The sequence below is a fragment of the Rattus norvegicus genome, chromosome 15 (genome assembly GCF_021556685.1).
Source record: "Rattus norvegicus strain SHRSP/BbbUtx chromosome 15, alternate assembly SHRSP_T2T, whole genome shotgun sequence".
NCBI lineage: Eukaryota > Metazoa > Chordata > Mammalia > Rodentia > Muridae > Rattus > Rattus norvegicus.
Window position 1 is genome coordinate 21,953,255 of NC_141548.1, and position 9,032 is coordinate 21,962,286.

Genomic DNA, 9,032 nt, shown 5'->3' on the forward strand with positions numbered 1-9,032 from the left:
AAGGACTAAACAAACAAATTCAAACACACATTTATATACAAACTACTTACAGATGGGAATAATAAATATGTCTACAGAGATAATGTCTTGCAAAAAGAAATCAAAAGCATGAATCACAGTTGCTCTTGTCCATAATTCTTTATGTTTTCCAAGGTTTGAGAGAATAAGTATTCCTTTTACATGAAAGTTCATTTGAAAAAGTGTCTAGAACTAAACTGAGAAAATAGGAGGAAAAGGTAACCAGGGTGAGCTTTGGGTCTGAGGCATCAGAATGTGCAGAGGCAGGCAGGCATGAAGGAGGGCAGCAGGCTTAGGAGCTTCATCATCCCAAGTGTGGATTCATGACCCAAACCTCACAGAGAAGGCAATGCAAGAGTGGCAGTTTTCACACTGGGGAGTAATGGGTGGGTCAGCAGTAGGAGCTAGAGTACTGGCAGGCCCTGCCTTTTTATAACTGGGGGCTTTGAAATGAGGGCGGTTTGATAGATGGAGTTGGGGGCTCACCCTAGGATGTGGACTCTGACCAGGGAGGGCAGGGGAAACAGGGAGCATGAGAGCATGTGTCACACCTGATACAGTGCTGCAGTCTTTGTACTGGACAAGGTAAGGAAGTAATGAATCTGTAAAGAGCCTGGCCCTGGTTTTTCATGCCTTGAAACCAACCGAATCAGAGGGAGGGGTATTTTATGATTTATGTACTTGCAAGGGGACATAGAGACTCTATGTGCAGGGGCAGAGAGGCCTAGTTGAAAGACTCCCCTCAAAGATAAAAAGGAGTCAAAGGCTTTGTCCTCTGAATGTGAACAAAAACTAGTGTTAGGCACAGCAGAATTCAAATCACTAAGGTTAATGATTGAATTCAACTATGTGGCTATAGGATAGCAGAGGAGTAAATCCATCACAGCTGGTGGTTTTTGAGCAAGCACCATGGCCATCAGAATACAAAGGGAAAGGCACAGAATCATGGGAAATCAAAGTGGTAATACCATGACACATGGCAGAAAGATTCAGGCAAGATGGAGCTGGATTCAGGCAGCAGGGAAAAAGGAGATAAGTACACAGTGGCTTAGGAAGCAGAGCTAATGGGATCTACCATGTGACTCATGGGAACCACCATGTGACTCATGGGATCTACCATGTGACTCATGGGATCTACCATGTGACTCATGGGATCCACCATGTCATTGGGGTCTGTTTCCTTTCAGTTCCATTGCAGTTGACCACTTTCTGTCTCTTCAGTGTCTGTATTCCCATAAAATGCTTGTGAATGGAGAAGCACTGTGAAAGAGTGTGTCTTCCTCCTAAATTTCCAGTTTTCCTGGAAAATAGGTTATGACTCCTGGCTGAGATTCCTGTGGATTTTCAGGAGCTTAAGTGACAGTTGATTGGCTTTGTCACTTCTCTGTTGCTGGGATTAAATATGTGTACAATAGCAACAGCTAAGGGAGAGAAGTTTACTTTGTTTTATACTTGCAAGATGCACCACAGTGGAAAGTCAAGCCAGCAGGAGCCTGAGAGCTGTTGTACTGACTGCAGGCAGAGAGCAGAGGAAGATGCTGGTCTTCAGATCACTTCATCCCTCTTATCCAGTCCACTGTCCCAGTCAACCACAGAGGGTGTGTCTTCATACTTCAATCAGTCTAATCAGAAGAGTTCTGCACAGCATGTCCCGAGGCTAACCTACATCTAGTAATGCCTTATATAATAGAGCTAATAATCAAATGAGCTTCCACTTGGGTGCCTAGAGCTGTGTCTCCAGGGAGATTCCAAGTGCTGTCAAGTTCACGATCAACAAACACTAAACACCATTCAAACTATGAAGACGAGTTCTTCATTTAGACTCAAGCCTTCTTGCCATGTACTCCTAGAAGTTCAGGAAAGTAGAAATTCCATAAATATCAAAACCTGAACAACCTCCTCACGTACCAGTCAGGCATGCTAGACCAACACTTCTGAAACTGTGACCTGGACAAGCACCAGTAGCTTCATTACCTGGGAATTATCAGAAATGCAAATTTTAAGTCTACTCAACCTATTCTCTGGATGAAGCCAATCACCTCCTCTCATTGGACGGCCTGGAATGGATGCTTTCTTTTCCCAGAATGGCCTCCAGGTGCAGCAAAGCTAAGTTCACAGCTAATTGCACTTGGGTGTTTGGGGCTTCCTTTTCCTGCCCTTCACAATTACCTGACTTAGTAAAAAGAATCAGCCGGCCCCATCTGTTATTGACAAGGTGACCAACCCAGTCTTGAGAAAAGCAAGATTTAGAAATCACTTTAGTCTTGAAAATCAGTACTATGCAGGTAGCTAGGTCTTACCATGCCCTGCAAAGAATCTACAAAATTCAGAAAGCTTGGTTTTTGTTGTTATTCCTATTACCAGAATGCTAAAACTGAGAAGGACTCAACAGGTGACCCAGGTGACATATAGAACAACATATTTAAATGGGGACTTTCAATTTCAGAGTTTTAGAGCAAGAAGATGTGGGATGAACAGCTGAGAGTTCCAGTGTTGATGAAGAAGTAGAAGAAACAAATGCTACCTGGGAATGGTGGGGGCCTTTGACGCCTCAAAATCCACTCCCACTAACTCACCTCCATCTTGCCTCCAGACCTTAAAGCTCTGGTGGTCTGGGAGTCCCCTGGAGCTGGAAAGGATGTAAAGGTCAAGAACTCCGATTGTTGTACAACCTGAGACGTTCCAGAGACTCATGAATTCCCTTTGATGGTTTGCTGCCCAACACTTCTGAAGAATCTGACACCTCCACTCCACAAAAGGAACAAAATTGAAAGTTGCCTGGTTTGTCACTCTAGAGTTAAGTCTGGTGAAGGCACCTTCTGTTTAGGGGACCAATGTGATGCAGGAGGTGAGGATGTATGACTGAGGTCCTTATGGTCTCTTCAGGTGCATGAATGTATGTTGGGACCCTGATAATCTTCTCTATGTATTTATCTCTCTGTATATTTCTGTCACTTCTACTGATTCGAGTCAAAGATCTAAAAAAGAAGGGAAGTGAGCCCTCCTGGGACAACAGCTACTGGTGCCCCTGGGATGATACACAACTTCCCATAGGCTCACTGATCATGCTGGCCCATTCATGCTGTACCCCTCTTCTGGCATCAACTGTGGCTGCAGGTCGGTGCTACTGTTGCTATGGTGATGCAGGCTGTAAGGACTCCTGAGTAGTATTGTGGGTGATGGACACAGGCCCAGAAGGAGTTTTGTGCAGTAGGATGGCTATGATGGAGTCTCCGGCACTGTGACCCTGGAGGAGGCTAGTGGCCTCTCTACCCAAAAGACTTGATCCTGTTAGGCCTCCTTTTTTGTGAGCAGTTGGGGCTACAACCACAATAATAAACACATTGACTTTGTGCCAGGAACTGTTATTAACTTACATCTCCATCATTGTAATGGACCTCCTGAGGGGAACTGCAGTAAGTGGATGCATAACATTGAAATAACCCATTATGAGGCAGGTCTTCTGGGCCAGACCTATATCTGACTTAATAAAATGATAGCCGTCAGCCCAGCCAGCCCACTACCAGATGATAACCCAAAGGAGCCACTCCAAGACAGCAGCCAAATTCAGGTCATCAGACTCCCCCGAACAGAGGAGGGACATAGCCGTGGATGTGGATAGGACCCTACCAACCCTCTTAAGGGGAAATGTACTCCAGGAACTGCCCAGGCTCTGGCTCCTCCAGTTCTGATCAACAGGAGCTCAAAGCTCAGATCCTGCAGGCAGGGTCTGGCAATACAGAAACACCCACAGCTGTGGTAGAAGGTGGATGTGAGCAGCTTCATCTCCAGTCTTAAGCAGGAACCCAGCCCTGATTGCTGCTACCTCTGCAGTTGTGGCTGCTGCATCCTGCCCTGCTCTGGGGCTGGCTGGAAGCCTCTGGCTTCCACTCTGGGCTCCACTGCAGCTGCACTCTGCCCTTCCTAAAAGTGACTGATGCAGTCCAATGTCACACATGGAGAGGTTTATATGGAGCAGTTTTCTTCAACATGGAATCAGGTACACTAGGTTGCAGTGGTCACCTACCCAGGATGGTACAGGCCCAGTCCCTCAGCCAATGGACTTCAGCACAAAGGGCTGACCTTCTGGCCTCATCCCATTCATTTTACTGGGAGAAGGGCAAAGACATGCACACTATGAACAGTTGACATGCATTTGCCAATGCCAGTGTCCTTGGGCCCTCTTTAGAGAGAGGGGACCACTCACCTTCAAAGAAGAACACAGGAAGAAATGAAGTGACAAAAAGAAACAGGAGGCAAATGGATGGCAGTTCTTGTTGAACAAAAGACCCATACTCTGCTGTTCTCAGAAGACAAACAATTCTGTATATGGGTTGCCTCTACCTCTGAATTTTGAAAACGCCCTCACCTTCATGACCAAAGTTTCCCCTAAATCTGGCAAAGGCCCTAAATGTTCATCTAAAATTACGTTGTGCATAGAGGCTGCAAAACTCATGAACGGTAAAATAAATGTGTCCATGAGACCAATGAAAATTAGGCTAACCTCCTACCTTTTGCCCTCCTAAGGGTCAGATGCCCCCCATATTGAGATGTTCACTATGTAAAAGTTACTAGCCGTTCCCCCATCACATTCTTGGAGACCCTGCAACAGACCCAGAGGACTATTCACAAGGCTGAACCCTTGCTCATGTCTGAGCTTGACCAAATGTTCCAGACTGGAAACCTTATGTGGACAGAGAGGATCCTGACACAGAGCTTGGAACCAACAGTGAAAGCCCATATATTGCAGTCCTCAGCACCCACTGTCACCACACCCAGCTAAACGGGGCTACAGAATATAGGTCACCCCCAGAGTCTCTAACACACTAAAGACAAAACAGACACAGTTCTTATAATGATAGTTTTCTTATTTTCTTTAGATTTATCTGTTTCACTAATCATTTAATTAATCCATACATGCTTGAACACATAAAACATTTTAAAATAATATTTGTACGATTATAAAACTTTCCAAGCTTAAAACTATAAAATCGTATGTTAAGTTACCAAATATTTTCTATTTCTTCATCTCTCTTGTCTTGATCACTCAGCAAACTTGGTTTAGCACAAATTACCACATGAATGCTAGAGCCCAGTTTTATATGCCATTCACAGAATGGTGCCTTGGCAATGATGCCAGCCAGAGTGGGCTTCCAACCTCAATAAACTGTCATTTTCTTATGTTGTCTTTGTTTGTAGGAAAGACATGAAACCCTGATAATCCAAAAGATCAGAAGCAGGGAGCTCATAGCCAATCTAAGCTCTACCTCCAATTCTATCAGCTAGAAATGGGACCAATCTAAGGTCACCCTGGGGAATCTCCAGGGAAAGGGTACATGTTTAATGTCACCAAGATACTGGCTAGTAGTTCCTGGGTGCAGATGCTTTTAGCCATGCACAGCAGATTAAGTCCAAGAATGACAGTCAAATGTTTTTCTAGGCCCAGAGACTGCATAGCCTGCTCACTCTAACAACTTAACCAAGGGTTAAGGAGCCAAATCTGGACCATTAGTAGCTGGTTTCCTCAAGAATTGGAGGACTGAGGGGGATCCACAGCACTTATGGCTGCGGACTCACCCTGCGGACTCAACCTGCAGCCAGTGTGGCTCTGCTTCCTGCATCTTGAAATGCAGGATTTGGGTCTGAGAAGGCAGATCCTGTAAGACAGTGTACACAGGCCTGTGACTTCAGGATCACAGAGGATGGGCACACCTAGTTTTATTGGCATAAAAATGTTTTCCAACTTACACCACATCCCAGGATTTTGGGTGCTTCCTATCAGTCTGCATCCTCAGTAACACTTCTATTATTGGACGTTTCTGTTTATCTATTCTGGACTTGCTATCTCACTTAAAAAAACCTCTTTTTAGACAAACTCTAAGCTGGCTTTGAACTGACTATGTATCCTGGCTGACCCAAACTCACAGGGATCCTCCTGCTTCATATTCCCATGTGCCGGATTACACACATGTGCCAACATGCCTAGAATGTCTCTCCTTGAAATTTGGGTGTGTTTTACTTGTTAATGTTGGTGTTGTATATACAGTATGCTTAAGGTCTGCAATTTGGAGATTTTCTTGTTTATGAAGCTTCCTCTGGACCCTTTCCCTACTTTTAACATGCTTGCCTTTTCACACTGATTTTTACATGTCCTACCACATGAGTTCCTTCTCCATTACTAAAACACATGCCGGAGAATCAACTTAATGAAGGGGTGTATGATGGCCAACAATTGAGGCCACAGTCCACCACGACAGGTTGAGCAGCTGTCTCTATTGTATCCACCCTGAGAACACAGAGAGCAATGAATGCTTATGCTCCACACCCTTTCTCTTTGTATTCAGTCAAGGCCTATGGATTGATCAGTGCTGTTCACTCTTTTTTTTTTTTTTTTTTTCGGAGCTGGGGACCGAACCCAGGGCCTTGCGCTCACTAGGCAAGCGCTCTACCGCTGAGCTAAGATTTATTGTGCAACAAGCCTGACCGTAGTAATCCCTCAGGGTATCCAGAAGGTTATATAATCAAGGTGTGGTCCATTTCCTCAGGCTCTTTTGTTTTTTTTTTTTTTAGTTGTGTGTGTGTGTGTGTGTGTGTGTGTGTGTGTGTGTGTGTGTGTGTATGTGTGTGTTTGTTTTGAGACAGGGTCTCACTGTGGGATGAAGGTGGTCTTCACCATGACAGATTCTCTGTCTCCAGGGTGTTAGAATTACAGGGTCTAACCACCACATTTGTCTGGAAATCTCCACAGACCTAAATCTATTTGTTTCTTGGGATCAAAAAGAGACTCTGACAATGGTCAGGTTAGGCCAATGTCTTTGCTCCCTTCCTGCTGCCTGCTGATTAAAATGTAGAAGTCTCAGCTGTCTCTCTAGTACCATGACTTCCTGTGTGCCCCTCATCATGACAATAATAGACTGGACCCCTGAAAATGTTAAGCCAGTCCCAATTTAAAGTTTTCCTTCATAAGAGTTGTCATGGTCATGGTGTCTCTTCATAGCAATAGAACATTGACTACGACACTGGTACTATGTCTGATCTTAAACAACTGTAACTCAACCAGGCATGATGTTAGTAGAACATCCAGGTGAGATGATGTTGGGGCTAGAAGCTCACAGAGAACCCCAACCAACAGGTACCTGTAAGGTTCATGGGCAGGGCTCTGTTTTCTTTAGTGTCCTCTTTCTGTCTATCTTACTGATTTTTATTCTCCCCATGAAGAGGGTGTAAAAATACTTTACTTCTAAGTCATCCTTAGCCTTCCCTTTAAGGCCTGAGTTTATGGGACAAGGTTTCTTACTAGAACCTTCACCTTTGGTACATTTCTAATCTCTGGACTCTTGGGCCCTGAAGAACAAAATAAGAAACAGGTTCTCAGAAACTCTCAAAGAGAAGAAATGAAGTCCATGAACTCAGTGAAAAATTTTACTAACCCAAAGTCAAACTGGTTGGAATCAACCCTAGTCCAGTAAATTATCAGAGCATCCTCAAGAGAGAAGCTCCCAGTACTAGGGAGAAATGTTGAAATTTGAGCTTTGAATCTCATTTCAGATGAAAGCGATGTGGACTGGGAGGCAGAGGCAGGAGGGCTCTAGGTTGTGTTAAGCCTGGGCTGTGCATTGAGAGCCTTTCTCAAGAGAACAGCCACAAGGAAGGGACATGGAAACAAGCTGTCATCTCAGGGGATGTCACTTTATATGATTTGGTGATTTAATCCTGTGAAAAGAAACTCAGATGTGGGGTGACAGTCTAATGGCAGAAGCTTGTCTAGCACAGACAAATAGAAGGACAGGAAGGAGGGAGGAAGAAGGGCCAAAGGTGAGCAATGCTGCAGGCATTCAAAGGTTAAGAATGCTCTCCCTAAGGACTGGAGGAAAGCTAGGTGTCCCACACTGGAGCAAGGCTCACAGCTGACTGCAGTTCAGAAACTGGAGATGATTGTCCCTGTGTTGCTGTACAGAAAGGACTAGAAGAGTAGCAAGGACACTGGCTGTGCCCATTTCATGGGTGCTTTAGAGCATGACACCTTCCGGAGAGGTTTCCAACTAAAAATGTTCAAATGTTACCTCTCAGCTTTAAAATTTTATAGCTTAGTTAAAATCAGATTTTAATTGTTATTTCCAAATGAAGTTTTGAAGGTTATCAAGTCGTTCCTCTAGAGGGAGCACCAGGACTTGAATATTCTGACAGTGAACCTCCCCAGGCATCTCCCCAGGGGTCAAGGTTTAATATGGGAACAGTTAGTGATTTTTACACAACTCCTTTTGTTTGGGTGAGTGAGCTGTCCCTTGTGGACAACAGCTCTTTGTTTTCCTCAATGAGGAGTGTTGCTCATTTGTGAGCCATCATTAACTCAAAGTGAAATGGTTAAAAATATTTATCCTGTTAGAATAGGCTGCATCTTTTAAAAAGCTCACTAAAAAACAGCAAAGAAAACAAAACTCTGGCTTTTGAGAAGACTTATATTATGTCACATTTTTTTACCTAGCTGTAGTGCTATATGAACACTATTTCAAAGGAAAAATAAACTTAGTTTACATTGAAAAAAAAAAAGGTTTCAGAGCTGCAGAGGAACAGCCTTGAAGGATGCTACTGACATGGAGACTCCAGGCTCAGCCTCAGCCCATGAAGAAGAGAACAGAACACAGAAATCTTCCTGTTCCTGCTAGCGCTGTGGCAGCCCACACCTGCCCTCCTGATGCTTGGGGAACTGAGACAGCAGAGCCTGGAGTCTGAGGCTACAAAGGGAGGCCCTGTCCTTCCTCATTACCAAGCCTAGTACAGCACAACACAGCACAACTGTGAAATCGGTCTCTCCTGCTCTTGCAGTTGCAAAGGGAAATGGGATGCAGCTTTGCACAGTTCTCAAGTTCCACCTGAGTCTCCCCTCTCCAGCTCTGAGCCCAGTCTCGCCAGTTTGTTGGATGTGAATTCTAGGATCCCAAATTCATGTGCAAAATCTTTTTCCTATAATCCAGCTTTTCCCTAAAGACACCAAGAACCAGAAGCTAAACAAA